Consider the following 22,714-nt stretch of genomic DNA (forward strand, 5'->3'; position numbering starts at 1 on the left):
CCTTGTTTAGTTTGAAGTATTTCCCACGACTTGTCTGCAAGTATCTACATATAGATATTTTTTCTTTTAAAAATAACACATAATTTTCTCTAATAGGATATTGTATAAAATATATATAAATAATATCCATTTTTATAGCATTATATAGGATGAATATCAAAATATGATAAATAAATGTTATTTCATATTAAATCTTCCCTAGGCAATGTTGTCAATACAATTTATACTGCATGAATTATATATTAAGAACTGGAAAGAAAAGAAGAAAGGGAAAAATGAAGAAAGAATGAAGGAAGGGGAACAATGAAAAATGGGAGAAGGAATAAAAATGGAAGGAGGGGAAAAAAGAAGAAGGGACAAAAGAAAATACTTATTAAACTAATATGTGAAATTCTAATCCCACAATACCTGGCATTCACCATTTAACATTATACTCAAACAATTTTTCAGATGTTTCTAGAGATACAAATCAAAATGAAACTGGAAGAATCACAAAGGATTTTCAACACCACTTCTCAGTGTTTGATAGTTTTGGACAATATGGCTGTTCCTAATCCAAGCCTCATTAATTATAATAAAGATTAGTTTTAATACTTTTACATTTAAATTTTTGTTCACCAGCCAAATTGACTTTAATGACCTTTAATATTAGATTTAGTTCAAACTGTCTGTTAGAAAGCTAATAGGTCTGATCTCTCCAAAAACATTCCCTAAGAAACCAGAAAGTCAAAAGACTCCATAGTTAAATATGTAAGAACTCTCATTAGAAAGTATTTGGTAGTTTTGATGTGTACCAGGAGTGTCAATTCATGAAAGTAGCAATATTTTTCTGTTTCTTTCAAGATTCCTTTCTTTTTCTACATTGAACATTCAATATTCCCTTCTACTTTCTATACCCCTTAACCCATAATACAGTATCTAATATATTTTTCTACCACCTTGTTTTCCATACCACTCCTAACTATTGGGCTTCCCGGGTGGTACAGTAGTAAAGAATCAGCCTGCCAATGCAGGAGATGCAAGAAATGTGGGTTAAATCCTTGAATTGGGAAGATCCCCTGGAGTAGGAAATGGCTACTAACACTCCAGTATTCTTGCCCGGAAACTTCCATGGACAGAGGAGCCTGCCAGGCTACAGTCTATCGGGTCTCAAAGAGTCAAACATGACTGAGAGACTGAATACACACCCAAACTATTAATCAAAAGAGGAAATAAGAAGGAAACCAGTTGCTTGAGCATTCAAAATGTATCAGTGTTTGCATTACACATGCAGTCTAATGTAAATGGCACATTCTTGGAATGAGGCATCTTCCTCATTCATTTGAAAAGCGCTATATGGCATACATACAACTGTGAATAAGAAATATTTTCTGATGAAATCTGCTTTGGATATTTGCAAGAAGATTAACCTTTAAAACTTGAGGAAGTTTGTATGGAAACTCAAAATCATTAAACACCTAAGAATGCCTCTCAGCCCCAAATTCAATGCAGAATAGAATCTTTGCCCAGTTTGTGATAAATGCCTTATGAAGTTTTGTAGCACTAATATCAGCTCTTATTCAGTGAAAGACAACTCATTATCATTCAAGGTGGACAATACCAAGTACTGTAAATTTGTATTTTGGGGCCATATTCTTTTATGTATTTTAAAGTAAGAAACAGATTTGACTTCATATTGAATTCAGTAGTAAAGCTGCAAAAATTGATATATAAATTCTGTCTTTATCAGCTGTGATGGCAAATGCAGTCTGTATGCTAATGGCTTAAATGAAATTGAGTTCAGCTTGATGGGAATAAGGCAGGGCCCTAACAAGAATAAAGTACCAAGCCCCAAAGAAATCAAGCCATTTCTAAATTCATAGACTACTTGTTTAGTTTGCATCAAAATATGTTTGTAAATTCTCAGCATATTTGCTACAGGCAGATGCTAGTGTTGTCTTAGCTTATTAGAACAAGGAATAGTCAGAGGTACGGATTAATAGGTACTATTGATAAATAAGAGGCTTCCCTGGTGGCTCAGACAGTGAAGAATCAGCCTGCAATATGGGAGACCTGGATTCAGTCCCTGGGTCTGGAAGATCCCCTGGAGAAGAGAATGGCAACCCACTCCAGTATTCTTGCCTGGAAAATCCCATGGACAGAGGAGCCTAGCAGACTATAGTCCAAAGTCACAAAAAGTCAGACATGACTGAGCAACAAACACATTGTTAAATAAGGGTGGGCTGAATACATTTTTAGCAAGCTGAGAACAGGAATGCAGACCCAGTGTTTCTGAGAATGGTTTTAAAGCCGCAGGGTGTATTTATCTATCAACATTCTTAAACAGAAGAGGGTAAATATTCAAGATAATTAAAGTGAATGACATCCATTAGCAGAATAAACATAAGCCAAACATTTCTGATGTTGGATATGCTCTTATCAATGCCACATAAGTATACATTAGAATATTTTATTTTTCTACAGTGAAATAGGTTCCTTAAATAAAACCCAGATATCTTTAGGATTCTATGTTGAAACACCCAAGCTTTCCTTTCAGTATTCTTCAAGGCATGGTAACATTTTAAAGTGTAGAGAAATAGATGAATGGATACAAACAACATTAATTAAGAATCAACAATAAATATTTACGGCTCAAATGAACATTTGTGAAGATCAAATGTAAAATGTTTTGCATTTGCAGTTAAAAGACCAGGTTTCAAGTCCAAGATTCATTACTTACAGTCTATGGAAATGCAGAATACTAGATTAAACCCTTCAAATTAAAATTTGGGCATTATAATAATTATCACATACAGTGTTTGTGAAAATCATACAATCTCCAATTATTGCCTCAGTCACTAGTAACTGCTTGATTCAAAGGATTATAAATGTCGCCTAATATATCAGTATAAATAAAACATTTGTGATTGAAGAAATTAGTTTATCTGATTTTTTTCCTTAAACAAGGCAAATAATAAAGTACAGTTAAAAATGAAAACATTTAAAACCTACTATTTGTGTAACATAACAAAGAACACAATTTGAGCACAATCTTGTATAAGAATACAAAACAAATGATTTCTGTAAGGGCAGTAGGCAACAATAAAGCAATAAAGTTAGGAAAATAAAAGTTTTCATTGAAGTAGAAGGGAAGTGTCAAGTATGAGGAAGAATAAATAGGTTCTTATCTAATAAAAAAAATAAAAGTGATAAGTAGTGACACATTTTATTTTTTAGATAGCCAAAACATAGGGCCACAGATTTTGAACATCATTTCTACTTGTTTAAACTTATTTGTGACAAGATGCATCATTCAAACTAAGTCACTTCAGCTGTGTCTGACACTGGTGCCCCTATACACTGTAGCCCACCAGGCTCCTTTGTCCATGGGATTTCCCAGTTAAGAATACTAGAGTGGGTTGCTGTGCTCCCCTCCAGGGGAGACACATCATCAGTTCAGTTCAATTGCTAAGTAGTGTCGGACTCTTTGCAATACCATGAATGGCAGCACGCCAGGCCTCCCTGTCCATCACCCATGCTCGGAGTTCACCCAAACTCATGTCCATCGAATCGGTGATGCCATCCAGCCATGTCATCCTCTGTCGTCCCTTTCTCCTCCTGCCCCCAATCCCTCCCAGCATCAGGGTCTTTTCCAATAAGTCAACTCTTAGCATGAGGTTGCCAAAGTATTGGAGTTTCAGCTTTAGCATCATTCCTTCCAAAGAACGCCCAGGACCGATCTCCTTTAGAATGGACTGGTTGGATCTCCTTACAGTCCAAGGGACTCTCAAGAGTCTTCTCCAACACCACAGTTCAAAGGCATCAATTCTTTGGCGCTCAGCTTTCTTTACAGTCCAACTCTCACATCCATACATGACCACTGGAAAAACCATAGCCTTGACTAGACGAACCTTTGTTGGCAAAGTAATGTCTCTGCTTTTGAATATGCTATCTAGGTTGGTCGTAACTTTCCTTCCAAAGAGTAAGCGTCTTTTAATTTCATGGCTGCAGTCACCATCTGGAGCTTTTGGAGCCCCAAAAAATGAACTCTGACACTGTTTCCAGTTTCCCCATCTATTTCCCATGAAGTGATGGGACCAGATGCCATGATCTTCATTTTCTGAATGTTGAGCTTTAAACCAACTTTTTTCACTCTCCTCTTTCACTTTCATCAAGAGGCTTTTTAATTCCTCTTCATTTTCTGCCATAAGGGTGGTATCATCTGCATATCTGAGGTTGTTGATATTTCTCCCGGCAATCTTGATTCCAGATTGTGCCTCCTCCAGCCCAGCATTTCTCATGATGTACTCTGCATATAAGTTAAATAAGCAGGGTGACAAATACAGCCTTGACATACTCCTTTTCCTATTTGGAACCACTCTGTTGTTCCATGTCCAGTTCTAACTGTTGCTTCCTGACCTGCATACAGATTTCTCAAGAGGCAGATCAGGTGGTCTGGTATTCCCATCTCTTTCAGAATTTTCCACAGTTTATTGTGATCCACACAGTCAAAGGCTTTGGCATAGCCAAGAAAGCAGAAATAGATATTTTTCTGGAACTCTCTTGCTTTTTCCATGATCCAGAGGATGTTGGCAATTTGATCTCTGGTTCCTCTGCCTTTTCTAAAACCAGCTTGAACATCTAGAAGTTCACGGTTCATGTGCTGCTGAAGCCTGGCTTAGAAATTTTGAGCATTACTTTACTAGCGTGTGAGATGAGTGCAATTGTGCGGTAGTTTGAGCATTCTTTGGCATTGCCTTTCTTTGGGATTGGAATGAAAACTGACCTTTTCCAGTCCTGTGGCCACTGCTGAGTTTTCCAAATTTGATGGCATATTGAGTGCAGCACTTTCACAGCACCATCTTTCAGGATTTGAAATAGCTCCACTGGAATTCCATCACCTCCACTAGCTTTGTTCATAGTGATGCTTCCTAAGGCCCACTTGACTTCACATTCCAGGATGTCTGGCTCTAGGTGAGTGATCACACCATTGTGATTATCTGGGTCATGAAGATCTTTTTTGTACAGTTCTTCTGTGTATTCTTGCCACCTCGTCTTATTATCTTCTGCTTCTGTTAGGTCCCTACCATTTCTGTCTTTTATCAAGCCCATCTTTGCATGAAATGTTTTTGGTATCTCTAATTTTCTTGAAGAGATCTCTAGTCTTTCCCATTCTGTGGTTTTCCTCTATTTCTTTGCCTTGATCACTGAGGAAGGCTTTCTTATCTCTTCTTGCTATTCTTTGAAACTCTGCATTCAGATGCTTATATCTTTCTTTTCCTCCTTTGCTTTTTACTTCTCTCCTTTTCACAACTATTTGTAAGGCCTCCCCAGACAGCCATGTTGCTTTCTGGCGTTTCTTTTCCATGGGGATGGTCTTGATCCTTGACTCCTGTACAATGTCACGAACCTCCCTCCATAGTTCATCAGGCTCTCTGTCTATCAGATCTACTCCCTTAAATCTATTTCTCACTTCCACTGTATAATCATAAGGGATTTGATTTAGGTCATACTTGAATGGTCTAGTGGTTTTCCCCACTTTCTTCAATTTCAGTCTGAATTTGGCAATAAGGAGTTCATGATCTGAGCCACAGTCAGCTCCTGGTCTTGTTTTTTGCTGACTGTATAGAGCTTCTCCATCTTTGGCTGCAAAGAATATAATCAATCTGATTTTGGTGTTGACCATCTGGTGATGTCCATGTGTAGAGTCTTCTCTTGTGTTGTTGGAAGTGGGTGTTTGCTATGACCAGTTCATTATCTTGGCAAAACTTGTAGCCTTTGCCCTGCTTCTTTCTGTATTCCAAGGCCAAATTTGCCTGTTACTCCAGGTGTTTCTTGACTTCCTACTTTTGTATTCCAGTCCCCTATCATGAAAAGAACATCTTTTTGGGTGTTAGTTCTAAAAGGTCTTGTAGGTCTTCATAGAACCATTCAGCTTCTTCAGCATTACTGGTTGGGGCATAGACTTGGATTACTGTGATATTGAATGGTTTGCCTTGGAAACGAACAGAGATCATTCTGTCGTTTTTGAGATTGCATCCAAGTACTGCATTTCAGAATCTTTTGTTGACCATGATGGCTACTCCATTTCTTCTAAGGGATTCCTGCCTGCAGTAGTAGATATAATGGCCATCTGAGTTAAATTCACCCATTCCAGTCCATTTCATTTCACTGATTCCTAGAATGTCGAGGTTCACTCTTGCCATCTCCTGTTTGACCACTTCCAATTTGCCTTGATTCATGGACCTGACATTCCAGGTTCCTATGCAATATTGCTCTTTACATCATCACACCTTGCTTCTATCACCAGTCACTTCCACAGCTGGGTATTGTTTTTGCTTTGGCTCCATCCCTTCATTTTTTCTGGAGTCATTTCTCCACTGATCTCCAGTAGCATATTGGGCACCTACGGACCTGGGGAGTTCCTCTTTTAGTATCCTATCATTTTGCCTTTTCATACTGTTCATGGGGTTCTCAAGGCAAGGATACTGAAGTGGTTTGCCATTCCCTTCTCCAGTGGACCACATTCTGTCAGACCTCTCCACCATGACCTGCCCGTCTTGGGTGGCCCCACATGGCATGGCTTAGTTTTGTTGAGTTAGACAAGGCTGTGGTCTGTGTGATTAGATTGACTAGTTTTCTGTGATTATGGTTTCAGTGTGTCTTCCCTCTGATGCTCTCTCGCAACACCTACCATCTTACTTGGGTTTCTCTTACCTTGAACGTGGGGTATCTCTTCACGGCTGCTCCAGCAAAGCGCAGCCACTGCTCTTTACCTTGGAAGAGGGGTATCTCCTCACTGCCACCCCTCCTGACCTTGAACATGGAGTAGCTCCTCTCGGCCCTCCTGCACCCATGCAGCCAGTTGGGTATTACCAGTTGCAAGCAATTTTCCCCATTTTAATTCCTTGTGAAAACATAGGTCCAAGTTTCAAGGTTTTCCTCAAGGGTATATCAAGAAAAACTTGAGTCTTTCTTTAGCAGAGCCAGTTAGCTGGAACATGAAGAGAGAGGGCTTGAAATGGAAGAAAGCTGTGCCTCTAAGATGCTTCCCCCATCAGGGTCTTCCTCTGGACAAGCCAACTCCAAGTGCAGAGCTAATGAGGCCAAGCAAGTTTAAGGGATGGTTAGTGACAGGTGGACACATCATAGCTACCACCAAAAAGGAGATTTTCTAATAATAATTTTTGTTACATTTTTCTCTCAGCAGTAATAATAGTAGCAAATATCACCATATAATGAATAAATGGAGGCTTAAATGACCATCACTGTTCTTTGGAAACTTACTTTATATACCCATTTTTTAAATCATGTATATTGCATACCAACCTGATGCAATAAATTTACCCTTTATTGTTTAGTCACTAAGTCTTGTCTGACTCTTTGCAACCCCATGGACTGTAGTCCACCAGGCTCTTCTGTCCATGGTGTTTCCCAGGCAAGAATACTGGAGTGGGTTATCATTTGGATCTTTCTGACCCAAGGACTGAACCTGTATCTCTCACATCTCCTGCTTTGGCAGGTGGATTCTTTACTGCTGAGCCACCGGGAAAGCCCACCCATGGAGTATTAGCTAATATAATTATGGAGACAGCAGAAAAAGTTATAAAACTACTCAACGGTAACATATATGAGAAAAGAATCTTAAAAAGAATGAATATATGAATACATATAGCTGTATCACTTTGTTGTACACCTGAAACTAACACATCATAAACCAACTATACTCCAATAAAAATCATGGAAAAAAGACTATACAATAAAAAAAAAAAAATCTGCTAATTCTCTTCCTGTTAAACTAAGTATACTTGACCAAGTTCATTGAATGGTTCAGAGAAGCCCACAGACCATATGGCTTGCAGAACTTTTTTTAAAAAAAAGGAAATACATCATATTATAAATACTTTTGTGACACAACAAAGGGATTCTAAAAAAAAAATTTAGGTTCCTTTTGCTCATTGATAACCATATATAGAATTGTCTACTGCTTTTTTTTAAATACTTTAATATGTCTAGCTAATATAACATAAATTTAATATTAGAGAATAAAAATATCAAATGTTGAGATGTAACAATTTAAGGAAAAGAACAAGGATTTTGAGCTCAGAGGACTTGATTCCATTCTTAGTTTTATCTCTGTTAAAGAAAAAAACTATTCTGGCATTTGTTAAAATAGTAAGGAAGACTTTATTCCAGACTATTGCAATAGGTATCACAACTATGGCAATAGGGCAGAAAGACTGAACTCAACCTTGAACACAACAAAGGAAAGGGAACACAGCTGAAGAGCAGGTTGAAGAAGGTGTTGGTGGATGGAAAATTACCAAGAGGAGACATCAAAAGTGGGGAGTTCTTACTATAGTGACTTGGTATTTTTGCTGAAAGCAGGTCAAGTTGGACGATGGGGGATTTGATCAGATATAAAGAGTGAAGGATTCTCTCTAAACTGGCTCAGCAGAATTCTTTCTAAAAATGGACTATGTGGGCTTAGAAGGGCTGGGACACAGTCTGATCTAGTTGAGAAGAAGGCTTAGAGGAGTTTATTCTGAATAAAGTTTGGTTAAAGAGAGTCTTTTCACCACTTATTAGCTCTATGACCTTTTAATTTGCCAAACATTTTTTTTTTCCATGTCTCATTTTTTTAAATTTATTTATTTTTTATTGAAGGATAATTTCTTTGCAGAATTTTGTTGTTTTCTGTCAAACCTCAACATGAATCAGCTAGGGCAATAATGGAGAAACAGACATAGAGAATAGACTTATGGACATGTGGAGAGGGGAGGAGAGGGTGAGATGTATGAAAAGAGTAACATGAAACTTACATTACCATATGTAAAATAGATAGCCAATGGGAATTTGCTGTATGGCTCAGGAAACTCAAACAGGGGCTCTGTGTCAACTTAGAAGAGTGGGATGGGGAGAGAGATGGAAAGGAGGTTCAAAAGGGAGGGGATATATGTATACCTCGCCAAAACTTTTTAAGCATCAAATTCCACAGCAGCAAAATCGGGACATCGATCTTAGGAAACTGTTATGAGGCAGCGTTCTTTTGGTACTTGCCTCGCATGCTGGTCCAGCTTTCAAACACCTGGGATCCCCAGGTTCTTAGGCTAGACTTCAGTCAAGAGAAGAAAGATTCTCCTCACCACATGGCCTTACTTCCATAAGAACTTCAGTGAAACAGTTTTAACACCCTAGCTTTAGCATTTAAAGTTGTTTATAAAAGTTGGCTTAAAGCTCAACATTCAGAAAACTAAGATCATGGCATCTGGTCCTATCACTTCATGGGAAATAGATGGGGAAACAGTAGAAACAGTGGCACACTTTATTTTGGGGGGCTCCAAAATCACTGCAGATGGTGATTGTAGCCATGAAATTAAAAGATGCTTACTCCTTGGAAGGAAAGTTATGACCAACCTAGATAGCATATTCAAAGCAGAGACATTACTTTGCCAACAAAGGTCCATCTAGTCAAGGCTATGGTTTTTCCAGTGGTCATGTGTGGATGTGAGAGTTGGACTGTGAAGAAAGATGAGCGCCAAAGAATTGATGCTTTTGAACTGTGGTATTGGAGAAGACTCTTGAGAGTCCCTTGGACTGCAAGGAGATCCAACCAGTCCATTCTGAAGGAGATCAGCCCTGGGTGTTCTTTGGAAGGAATGGTGCTAAAGCTGAAACTCCAGTACTTTGGCCACCTCATGCGAAGAGTTGACTCATTGGAAATAAGACTCTGATGCTGGGAGGGATTGGGGGCAGGAGGAGAAGGGGATGACAGAGGATGAGATGGCTGGATGGCATCACCGACTCCATGGATGTGAGTCTGAGTGAACTCCGGGAGTTGGTGATGGACAGGGAGGCCTGGCGTGCTGCGATTCATGGGGTCTCAAAGAGTCAGACACTACTGAGCGACTGAACTGACTGATGCTTTTAAAAGATAGAAACCCAACATGACAATTTAAACCCCAGAGACTTAGTGTATAGCTCCAGTTGCCCAAAGGTGATGGCAACTTAAATTTTAGTTTTCTAAAGAATGAGAAAAAAAATAAGATTACATTAGCAAACTTTTTTTTTTCTCTATCCCCTCTGAGCATTGAATTTCATCTCATCTTCATAAGTTTATAAATGATTTGAAACACTAAACGATGATGAAAGAAGTAAATATCAGGGATCAAGTAAAGTTTGTTAACATAGCCAATGTCAAGTCTCAATAAAGTAAATTTATGGGAGAAAGACGACAAGTACAGTCTTTCTGTTCACTTCCTGGTCACCATCCATAGGAACCCTCATTTTTACCAGACTTTCTTTTTACCAGAGAGGATTCAGTGTGAAGTAAACTCAACATGCATGTGTGTATATGTTTTCATCCATCTGTTATATTTTAAAATGTCATTTTTCTGAAAATAAAGTCTGGGCTACTTGTTTTAAAGCTGATTTTGTAGAATGTGAAATAAAGACAAGTAGGACCCAAGGCATCCCATTTTTAAAGGGCAAAACTCTATATTATTTTCTCTTCAAAGAAAGGTTTTATACTATATTGCTTTATCCTTACCCAGTATCAGACAAAAAATTAAATTTTATTTAAATGTGCATATCTAGTCTTTTAAATAATTTATGACATTTTGTGAATGAGTAAAAGAATTTATCCATGGAAAGTAAAGTTTGAGAATATTGTTTTTCTTTATTTTATATATCTTTATCTTACTTAAATCAATTGTTTGCCATATGAACAATGGTTAGTAAAATTGGTTTTATGACTTTGCATGCTATTTTTACCTATAAGTTATTCATACCTAAAAGTGGAGAGCTCTATAACACGAACTTTCAACAAAGATTTTCTCAACATTCTCTGTCAGATTGAGAGAAAAAGAAATTCTAGAAAGTAGAGAAATCTTTAAGATATATTCCAGACCCAATATTTTGCTCAAGTAAAAATGCTCCCTTTTCTTTTAAATTTCTACAATATCATTCATATTTTAAATAACTTTTAAAAAGATTAATTTTCTAATTTCTGTGACTTTATGAAAGATAATAACAATGAGAACAATTACTACACATGACTACTTACCATATTCTATTAGAGTATTGTACTTACAATATTCATTTTCCCACAAAGTATCTATATGATAGGTGATGTTATTTTTATATTACAGGTGTGGAAATTTCAGCTTACTAGACATAAGAAACTTACCTAAGACTGTACAACAGCCAGGTGACAAAGTCATGATTTTAAGACATGTCTACATCATTCTTGAGCTCTTTCTTTCCCCTATGTAAAACAGCTTTTATAGTTATAACTCTACAGTTAATTCAGTTTCTGCTGACCAAATTATTAACTGTCTGAGAAAACAACTTATAATTTTACCCTTGAAAAGTTTTTGTTTGCTTTTTGGTTCTTCTTAAGGGGTTAATTATTATGTGAAACAAGCAAATGACTTCATGCAGAAGGAAAAAAAAAAATGATATCTTATTCCCAGGATCAAAATAAAAGCCCACACTCTCCCTTTGTCAAAACATGCTTCCTGTTCAGCTTTCTGGCTCAGAAATAAAAAAAATAATAAATGTGTTGGGTAAAATTCTAACCTGAGGTGATTATTCTGGCCTAATTAGGACTTTGGGTATTGCTTGTGTACTAAGAAAGGGATCTTGAATTTCTGATGAAGGGTTATAGTACCTGCAATGATGCTCAGTTAGCAGATAATTGATGTTTATCCTAAGAAAATAGAAGAATAGAGAAAGAAATGCATCAAAAAAAAAAAAAAATTCTCAGAGTAGCCAAGATAGCAGAGTAGGAAGACCCTGAGCATACCTCCTCCCACAAGCACACCAAAAGTGCAACTATTTATAGAGGAACTATTGTTGAGAAAGACAGAAAGATTATTGGAAAATACCTTCTTCTACTAAATATATAAAGAAGGAACCATAGGGAGAAGGGTAGGAGTGGCAAAGATGTTATACCCAAAACCCATATCCCTGGTTGGGAGACCCAAAAATGAGAGGATAATAATTTCAGAGACTCTCTCTAGGGAGCAATAAGAGGTGTTAGCCCCATATCAGGCTCTCCAATCCAGGAGCCCTGCACCAGGATGATGAGGCCCAGCATATTTGATTATGAAGGCCAGTGAAGCTTACTTTCAGGAGACCCAGAGGGCTGTGGGAAATAGAGATCCCACTATTAAAGGGCACACACAAAACCTCACATGCTCCAGACCCACAGCAGAAACAGTAATTCAAAAGGAGCCTGGCTGAGACCCACCTGCTGTTCTCAGAGAGATGCCTGGAGAGGCAAGAACTCATCATAGGGATATAGACACTGACAGCGCCCATTTTGAGGAGCTCATTCAACCTCAATGACACTGGCGCTGGCAAGCACCATGTTGGAAAACTTGCTCTAGCTTATCAGTGTTGGGACCCAGCCCTGCTCACCAGCCTGTTGGCACCAGTATTGGGATGCCGCAGGCCAAGCAGAGAACCTCATGCACTTTGGTAGCAATGTGTACTAGTGCAGTCACTGTGGAAAACAGTATAAAGATTCTCAAAATATCTACAGTAGACCTACTGTACCAATTTAATCCTTGGATATCTATCTGAAGAAAGTGAAAATACCAATTTGAAACTCCCTTGTGTTCACAGCAACATTATTTACAAGAGCTAAGATATAAAAACAACCTAAGTGACCATCAGTAGATAAATGAAGATGTGGTATATATACAGTGGAATATTATTTAGCCATAAAAACAAAATCATGGCATTTGTGAAAACGTTGATGGACCTAGACAGTATTATGCTAAGTGAAATAAATCATACAGAGAAAGACAAATACTAGGTGATTTCACTTATTTGTGGAATCTAACAAACAAATGAACAAACATAAAAAAAGAAAACAGAGATACAGTTATACAGTCAGAGAATAAACAGGTGGTAGCCTGAGGAAAGAGGATTAGGGAAAGCAAATAGATGAGGAAGATTAAGACAAAATCCCAGCTGAAAAACAAAGGAGTCAAGAGTATAAAATGTACAGTGTAGGGGAAATAGTCAATAACTATGCAATATCTTGAGTGTTTGAGTGTCTCCTGCAGAGGTATGGGTCAGCAGTGTCCTGCTGCAGGGGCAGGGGCCCTGGGTGCAGCAAACCTGGGTATGGCATAAGCCCTCTTGGAGGAGGTCACCATAAACACCATCATAGAACCTGCACTTATAAAGGACTGAGGAAACAGACCCTTGGAGGGAACAAAAAAAAACTGTGTGCACCAGAACCCAGGAAATAGGAGCAGTGACCCCACAAGAGACTGACCCAGACTTGCCTGTGAGTGCCCAGGAGTCTTCAGTGGAGGTATGGGTTGGCAGTGGCCTGGTGCAGGGTTGGGGGCACTGAGTTGAGCACTGCATCCATGGACCTTTTGAAGAAGGTTGCCATTATCTTCACTACCTCCACCATAGTTTGGCCTCAGGTCAAACAAGATAAAGGGAACACAGCCCCACCCATCAACAGAAAATCAGATTAAAGATATACTGAACATGGCCCCACCCATCAGAACAAGACCCAGTTTACCCCTCAGTCAGTCTCTCACATCAGGAAACTTCCATAAGCCTCTTATTCTCATTCATCAAGGGCAGACAGAATAAAAACCACAATCACAGAAAACTAATCAAACTGAACACAGGGGTCACAACCTTGTCTAACTCAGTGAACTATGAACCATGCCAGGTAGGATCACCCAAGCTGGATGGGTCATGGTGGAGAGTTCTGACAAGATGTGGGCCACTGGAGAAGGAAATGGCAAACAACTTCAGTATTCTTGCCTTGACAACCCAATGAACAATATGAAAATTCAAAAAGATAGGACACTCAAAGATAAATTCCCCAGGTCAGTAGGTGCCCAATATGCTACTGAAGAACAGTGGAGAAATAACGCCAGAAAGAATGAAGAGACGGAGCCAAAGCAAAATCAACACCTAGATATGGATATGACTGGTGATGGAAGTAAAGTCCAATGCTATAAAGAGCAATATTGCATAGGATCCTGGAATGTTATGTCCTAGAATCAAGGTAAATTGGAAGTGGTCAAACAGGACTAAAATGGACTGGAATGGGTGAATTTAACTCACATGACCATTATATATACTATTGTGGGTAGGAATCCTTTCGAAGAAATGAAGTAGCCCGCATTGTCAACAAATGAGTCTGAAATGCAGTTCAGTTCAGTTCAGTTCAGTTCAGTCACTCAGTCGTGTCCAACTCCTTGCAACACCATGAATCGCACCATGCCAGGCCTCCCTGTCCATCACCAACTCCCAGAGTTCACTCAGACTAACGTCCATCGAGTCAGTGATACCATCCAGCCATCTCATCCTCTGTTGTCCTCTTCTCCTCCTGCCCCCAATCCCTCCCAGCATCAGAGTCTTTTCCAATGAGTCAACTCTTCACATGAGTTGGCCAATGTACTGGAGTTTCAGCTTTAGCATCATTCCTTCCAAAGAAATCCCAGGGCTGATCTCCTTTAGAATGGACTGGTTGGATCTCCTTGCAGTCCAAGGGACTCTCAAGAGTCTTCTCCAACACCACAGTTCAAAAGCATCAATTCTTCAGCGCTCAGCTTTCTTCACAGTCCAACTCTCACATCCATACATGACCACTGCAAAAACCATAGCCTTGACTAGATGGACCTTTGTTGGCAAAGTAATGTCTCTGCTTTTAAATATGCCACCTAGGTTGTTCATAACTTTTCTTCCAAAGACTAAGCGTCTGCATGCATTCTCAGAAACAACAGAATGTTCTCTGTTTTTATCCAAGGCATACCATTCAATATCACACTAATCCAAGTCTATGCCCCAACAAGTAATGCTGAAGAAGTTAAAGTTGAATGGCTGTATGAAGACCTACAAGACCCTCTAGGACTAAAGGCCAAAAAAGATATCCTTCTCATTATAGGGGCTGCTGCTGCTAAGTCGCTTCAGTCGTGTCCAACTCTGTGCGACCCATAGACAGTAGCCCACCAGACTTCCCCATCCCTGGGATTCTCCAGGCAAGAACACTGGAGTGGGTTGCCATTTCCTTCTCCAATGCATGAAAGTGAGAAGTGAAAGTGAAGTCGCTCAGTCGTGTCGGACTCTTAGCAACCCCATGGACTGCAGCCCACCAGGCTCCTCTGTCCATGGGATTTTCCAGACAAGAGTACTGGAGTGGGGTGCCATTGTCTTCTCCTCATTAAAGGGGACTGGAGTGCAAAAGTAGGAAGTCAAGAGATACAGGCAAATTAGGCCTTGGAGTACAAAATGAAGCAAAGAAAAGGTTAACAGAGTTTTGTCAAGAGAATGCACTCATCATAACAAACACCCTCTTTCAACAACACAAGAGAAGACTCTACACATGGACGTTACCAGATGGTCAATAATGAAATCAGATTATTATAATCTTTGCAGCCAAAGATGGAGAAGCTCTACGCAGTCAGCAAAAACAAGACTGGGAGCTGACTGTGGTTCAAATCATGAACTCCTTCTTGCCATATTCAGACTTCAATTGAAGAAAGTAGGGAAAACCACTAGACCATTAAGGTATGACTGAAATCAAGTCCCTTACAATTTACAGTGGAAGTGAAAAATAAATTCAAGAGATTAGATCTGATATACAGAATGCCTGAAGAACTAGGGACAGAGTTTGATGACATTGTACAGGAAGCAGGGATCAAGGTCATCCCCAAGAAAAGGAAAAATGCTTGTCTGAGGAGGCCTTAAATAGCTGAGAAAAGAAGAGAAGTGAAAGGCAAAGAAGAAAAGGAAAGATATACCCATTTGAATGCAGAATTCCAAAGAATAGCAAGGAGAGATAAGAAAGCCTTCCTCAGTGATCAATGCAAAGTTATAGTGGAAAACAACAGTATGGGAAAGACTAGAGATCTCTTCAAGAAAATTAGAGATAACCACAGAAAATTTCAGGCAAAGACGGGCACAATAAAGGACAGAAATGGTTTGGACCTAACAGAAGCAGAAGATATTAAGAAGAGGTGATAAGAATACACATAAGAGCTATACAAAAAACATCTTCATGACCCAGATAAGCAGGATGCTGTGATCACTCAACTAGAGGCAGACATCCTGGAATCTGAAATCAAGTGGGTCTTAGGAAGCATCACTATGAACAAAGCTAGTGGAGGTGACGGAATTCCAGTTGAGATATTACAAATCCTAAAAGATGATGCTGTGAAAGTGCTGCACTCAATATGCCAGCAAATTTGGAAAACTCAGAAGTGGCCACTGGACTGGAAAAGTCAGATTACATTCCAATCCCAAAAAATGGCAATGCCAAAGAATGTACAGACTACTGCAAAATTGCACTCATCTCACACGCTAGCAAAGTAATGCTCAAAATTCTCCAAGCCAGGCTTCAATAGTATGTGAACGATGAACTTCCAGATATTCAAGCTGGTTTTAGAAAAGGCAGAGGAACCAGAGATCAAATTCCCAACATCTGTTGCATCATGGAAAAGGCAAGAGAGTTCCAGAAAAACATCTACTTCTCTTATTGACTACACCAAAGCCTTTGACTGTTTGGATCAGAACACACTGTAGAAAATTCTGAAAGTGATGGGAATACCCAGCCACCTGACCTGTGTCCTGAGAAATCTATGTGCAGCTCAAGAAGCAACAGTTGGAACTGGATATGGAACAACAGACGGGTTCCAAATTGGGAAAGGAGTACATCAAAACTGTATATTGTCACCCTGCTTATTTAACTTCTATGCAGAGTACATCATGCAAAATGCCAGGATGGATGAAGCACAAGCTGGCATCAGATTGCCAGGAGAATCAAACACCTCAGATATGCAGATGACATCACCCTTATGGCAGAAAGCAAAGAAGAACTAAAGAGCCTCTTGATGAAAGTGAATGAGGAGAGTGAAAAAGTTGGCTTAAAGCTCAACATTCAGAGAACTAAGATCATGGCATCTGGTCCCCTCACTACATGACAAAGAGTTGGGGAAACAATAGAAACAGTGACAGACTTTATTTTGGGGGTTCCAAAACCACTGCAGATGGGGACTGCAGCCATGAAATTAAAAGACGCTTGCTCCTTGGAAGAAAAGTTACAACATACCCAGACAGCATACTAAAAACAGAGATATTACTTTGCCAACAAAAGTCCATCTAGTCAAAGCTATCACTTTCTAGTAGTCATATGGATGTGAGAGTTGGACTATAAAGAAAGCTAGGTGCCGAAGAACTGATGCTTTTGAAACATGGTGTTGGAAAAGACTCTTGAGAGTGCCTTGGACTGCAAGGAGATCCAATCAGTCCATCCTAAATGAAATAAGTCCTGAATATTCATTGGAAGGACTGATACTGAAGTTAAAACTCCAATACTTTGGCCACCTGAGGTGAAGAACTGACTCACTGGAAAAGACTGATACTGGGAATGATTGAAGGCAGGAGGAGAAGGAGACCACAGAGGATGAGATGGTTGGATGGCATCACTGACTTGATGGAGAAGAGTTTAGTTAGCTTTGGGAGTTGGTGATGGGCAGGGAAACCTGGTTTGCTACAGTCCATGGCATCACAAAGAGTGGAACTTGACTGAGCAACTGAACTTAACTTATGTAATAACTTTGTATTGTGACATATCCTACTGGACTTACCTTGATAATCATTTTGAAATGAATAGAAATATCAAATCACTATAGCATATACCAGGAACTATGTACTTCAAAAACAAACAAAAAAAAAAAAAACAAAGTCATAGGGAAAGAGATACGATTTGTGGCTACCAGAGGCAAGGGAAAGGAGGGTGAACTGCATGAAGGCAGTCAAAATGTACAAACTTCCAATTATAAGACACATAAATACTATGGATGTAATGTACAACATTAATGCAATTAACACTGCTGTATGTTATTTATGAACATTATTAAGAGAGTAAATCCTGTACTTTCATTACAAGGAAATTTGTTTCTATTTCTTTAATTTTTTTTTATCTATGTGAGATACTGGACATTCACTAATCTCACTATGATAATCATTTTGTAATGTATGTAAGTCAAATCACACTGTACACTTTGAGCTTATTATACTATAATTTTTTTCTTTTTTTTTATACTTTATTTTATTTTATTTTTTAACTTTACAATATTGTATTGGTTTTACCATATATCAACATGCATCCACCACAGGTAAACACGTGTTCCCCATCCTGAACCCTCCTCCCTCCGCATACCATCCCTCTGGTATGGTCATCCCAGTGCACCAGCCCCAAGCATCCAGTATGGTGCATCGAACCTGGACTGGCAACTCGTTTCATATATGATATTATACACGTTTCAATGCCATTCTCCCAAGTCATCCCACCCTCTCCCTCTCCCACAGAGTCCAAAAGACTGTTCTATACATCAATGTCTCTTTTTCTGTCTCATATACAGGGTTATTGTTACCATCTTTCTAAATTCCATATATATGCGTTAGTATACTGTATTAGTGTTTTTCTTTCTGGCTTACTTCACTCTGTATAATAGGCTCCAGTTTCATCCACCTCATTAGAACTGATTCAAATGTATTCTTTTTAATGGCTGAGTAATACTCCATTGTGTATATGTACCACTGCTTTCTTATCCATTCATCTGCTGATGGACATCTAGGTTGCTTCCATGTCCTGGCTATTATAAACAGTGCTGCAATGAACATTGGGGTACATGTCTCTCTTTCCCTTCTGGTTTCCTCAGTGTGTATGCCCAGCAGTGGGATTGCTGGGTCATAAGGCAGTTCTATTTCCAGTTTTTTAAGGAATCTCCACACTGTTCTCCATAGTGGCTGTACTAGTTTGCATTCCCACCAACAGTGTAAGAGGATTCCCTTTTCTCCACACCCTCTCCAGCATTTATTGCTTGTAGACTTTTGGATCACAGCCATTCTGACTGGTGTGAAATGGTACTTCATAGTGGTTTTGATTTGCATCTCTCTGATAATGAGTGATGTTGAGCATCTTTTCATGTGTTTGTTAGCTGTCTGTATGTCTTCTTTGGAGAAATGTCTAGTTCTTTGGCCCATTTTTTGATTGGGTCATTTATTTTTCTAGAATTGAGCTGTAGGAGTTGCTTGTATATTTTTGAGTTTAGTTGTTTGTCAATTGCTTCATTTGCTATTATTTTCTCCCTAACCCTAACCCTAATTTAAAAAAAAAAATTATTCCTACCACCTAGATAATGTAGTGGTGGTGCAGTGGTAAAGAATCTGCCTGCCAGTGCAGGAGATGCAAGAGACGCAGGTTTGATCCCTGGTTTGGGAAGATGCCCTGGAGTAGTAAATGGCAACCCACTTCAACATTCTTTCCTGTAAAATCCTATGGACAGAGAGCCTGGCAGGCTGCAGTCCAAGGGATCGCAAAGAGTCAGACATGCCTAAGTCACACGTACAGACAAGCATACACACGCACACACACAACATATGTTCCACACAAGTCCAAGGCCCAAATGCATGTCATAAGGGACTGTTGTTTGTTTTATTCAGTGCTGTATGCCAAGAACTTCAGTAGATTCCCAGTAAACATTTGTATAATAAATGTTCTACTATTCATTTGCAATAGCAATTTAAAGATGGAAGAGTTTGAAGAGGGAGAGGGCACTATAATTTTTTTCCTGGTTTTCAACTGTCAATTTTATTGTAGAGAGATTTTATTCTAAAATTTTATTTGAATAGTCTGAGAAGCAATGAAATTGAAGCCATGAAAATTTTGTGTAAATCAGGCTATTAAGGATACTGTTGTCATTTATGTCTATGGGCTTTCTGCTGGAGGCATTCTTAAAAAACATGGGAATTTGTGACATGGGAGACAGGAGCAGGGATCAGAAACAGGAGCTCTCAGACTCAGGGATCATATCTAACTCAGCACTGGATTCCCAGTGTAGGCACAAATTTGAAATATAAAACTTCAGAAAAAATGGGGAAGGTCAGGGAAGGAGACAACTGAGTTTAGCATCACTCCTTGACAGAAAAACAGCTCCTGTACCGATCTCTGGGAGGACATGATATAAACTACTCACAGAAAAGTAGGTAAGCCTGAAAGAACAAGGTTACCTTGTGAGACCAAAAGAATATGAATCAGTTAGGGTATCCAACAGCAACTAAAAAGGCGACAGATAATTTTTACTAATAGCTATTATAGAATGTCTATTATGTTCCAGGTGCTTTGTATCCATTATTTCTAATCTACTAGCAACCTTCCAAGGTCACATTTACTTTTCATATAAGAGGAAACTAAAACCTAGCTGGCGTAGTTACTTTCCCATAGCCACACAAAGATGGGATTAAAAATCTATGCCTGTCTGGTTTTAATACCTTTGTGCTTTACATTATACCATGATACCTGGGAAATATGTAACTCTTAGTGGAAACAATCCTAATTTATTGATTGCCCCAGATACTGGAGGGCATCTGCCCAAGGCTGAAAGGGATCTTACAGTACAAGGACTACTTAGTTTTTTTACACTGCCCTTTCTTTCAATAAATAGTATTTTAAGCATTCTATAACAGTGATTGTAGGCATTTTTCCTTAAATAAGTTGCCCTTGATATGGAGACACAAAAAAATAAGTTAGGAAGCATTTTGGTATCACAAGCAGCCATTTGTGAAGGCTGTTGGAATTGGAACTTCAATAGAGTAAAAAAAAAAAAAAAAGAATTTAAAGCTTCATTGATTTAAGTTGGGTACTTGATATTTTTTTCCTTATGTCTGTGTTAGCCTGTGGCAGTTAAAGTTTACATTAAATAGAGTCATCAGCTCTCTTTTCTCGATTCTCCTCTTCTGACTCTATAAATTCTATTGCATAAATCTCACTAAAGGAAATGTGAAAAACCTCCAGGCTTTGAAAAATGCCATTCAAGTATGCAATAAAGCATGTAATAAAGACCAGATGTAGATGCCATGGTTTAAAACACTACCAATGATGCATAACTCAAACATGAGGAATGCTATAAAAGGAAAAACAGGGCATTGTATTTAAAACCTATTTCAAAAAAAGCGGTGGAGCCCAGTTGATTAGTCCCTGTAGTAAGAGTTAAAATAACTCCAGATTTTATCCTATTCTTTTTTGAATGACTGAAAGCTTATCTTAGGATTTTACTTTTGTCCTAAATTTAGCTACCTTTCTCCCAAGGACATCTAAATAATGTGTAGGCATAGAAGAAAATGAACATATATCCTTACGCAGCCATATGATTTAAGAAAACCATTTATTTAATAAAAATTACATATTGCTTCATTATTCTGCAAAAAAAAAGCTCACTCATTTGTAACAACATTAATGCATAAAAGAAATATGAATTAGTTCTTTACTGCCACTTGACTTCTTATCAGGAACAAAAATCAAATATAGGCTCTCTAAAATATTGCTGCAATTATGTAGTGCATGCATGTGTGCTCAATCATTTCAGCTATGTCCAACTCTTTGTGACCCTATGGACAGTAGCCGGGCAGGGTCTTCTGCCCATGGGATTCTCCAAGCAAGAATGCTGGAGTGTGTTTCCAGGCCTTCCTTCCAGGGAATCTTCCCAACTTTGGGATCGAACCTCAGTCTCCCACTTTGAAGGCAGATTCTTTGCCTATTGAGCCACCTCAGTTCAGTGCAGTTGCTCAGTCGTGTCCAACTCTTTGCAGCCCCATGGACTGCAGCAATTATTTACAATTATTATTATTGTGTTAGTTTCTGTTGTACAATAAAAGGTTCATCCCTATATGTACATATATCCTATTCCTTTTGGATTTCCCACCCTTCTAGGTTATCACAGAGCACCTAGCTGAGCTTCCTGTGCTTTATAGCCGCTTCCCACTATCCATTTGACACACGGTAGTATGTTTATGTCAGTCTTAGTTTCTCAATTCAACCCACTCTCTCCTTCCCCCCCATGTCCACATGTCTCTTCTCTTCATCTGTGTTTCTATTCCTGCCTTGGAAGTGGGTTAACATGTACCATTTTTCTAGATTCTGTATATATGCATTAATACATGTTATTTTGTTTTTCTCTTTATTACTTCACTCTGTATGACAGATTCTAAATTCTAGGTCCATCCACATCTCTACAAATGACCCAACTTCATTCCTTTTTATGACTGACATAATATTCCATTGTATAAATGTATTGTGTCTTCCTTATCCCTTCATCTGTCATTAGGCCTTTAGGTTGTTTCCATGTCCTGGCTATTGTAAACAGTGCTGCAATGAAATTTAGGGTACATATGTTCTTTCGAATTATGACTTTCTCAGGGCATGTCTCTACTTCAGTTCAGTTCAGTTTAGTCACTCAGTCATGTCTGACTCTTCGCGACACCATGAACCGCAGCACGCCAGGCCTCCTTGTCCATCTCCACCTGTAATAATTGTAAAGCAATTATATTCCAGTTGTTAAAAAGGAGGGCATAATAAAAAAAAAAAAAACACTATTTACAATGACTCATGACATTTTGTTTAATCACAGGACTACTTTATGTAGATGACAATAGACCAATCCTGGCACAGCTTAGCAACTTTTCACTGATATGCCATATTATACAACAAAATACCAATTTCCATGTGTAACTTAATTCTAGAAATCTATTCTCAACAAGTTTGACCCTGTTGCTGTCTTGAAAGATAGTTTATCATTCTCTGGCTGTAAGAACATTGAAGTCTGAGATTTTCAACTTCTAAGTGGTCCCAAACATGTTTCAAGAGAAGTGAATGACATTTATATTGCTTAGGAAAGAGCTACTCAGTCAT

Source organism: Bubalus bubalis, chromosome 7 (genome assembly GCF_019923935.1).
Source record: "Bubalus bubalis isolate 160015118507 breed Murrah chromosome 7, NDDB_SH_1, whole genome shotgun sequence".
Taxonomy (NCBI): Eukaryota; Metazoa; Chordata; class Mammalia; order Artiodactyla; family Bovidae; genus Bubalus; species Bubalus bubalis.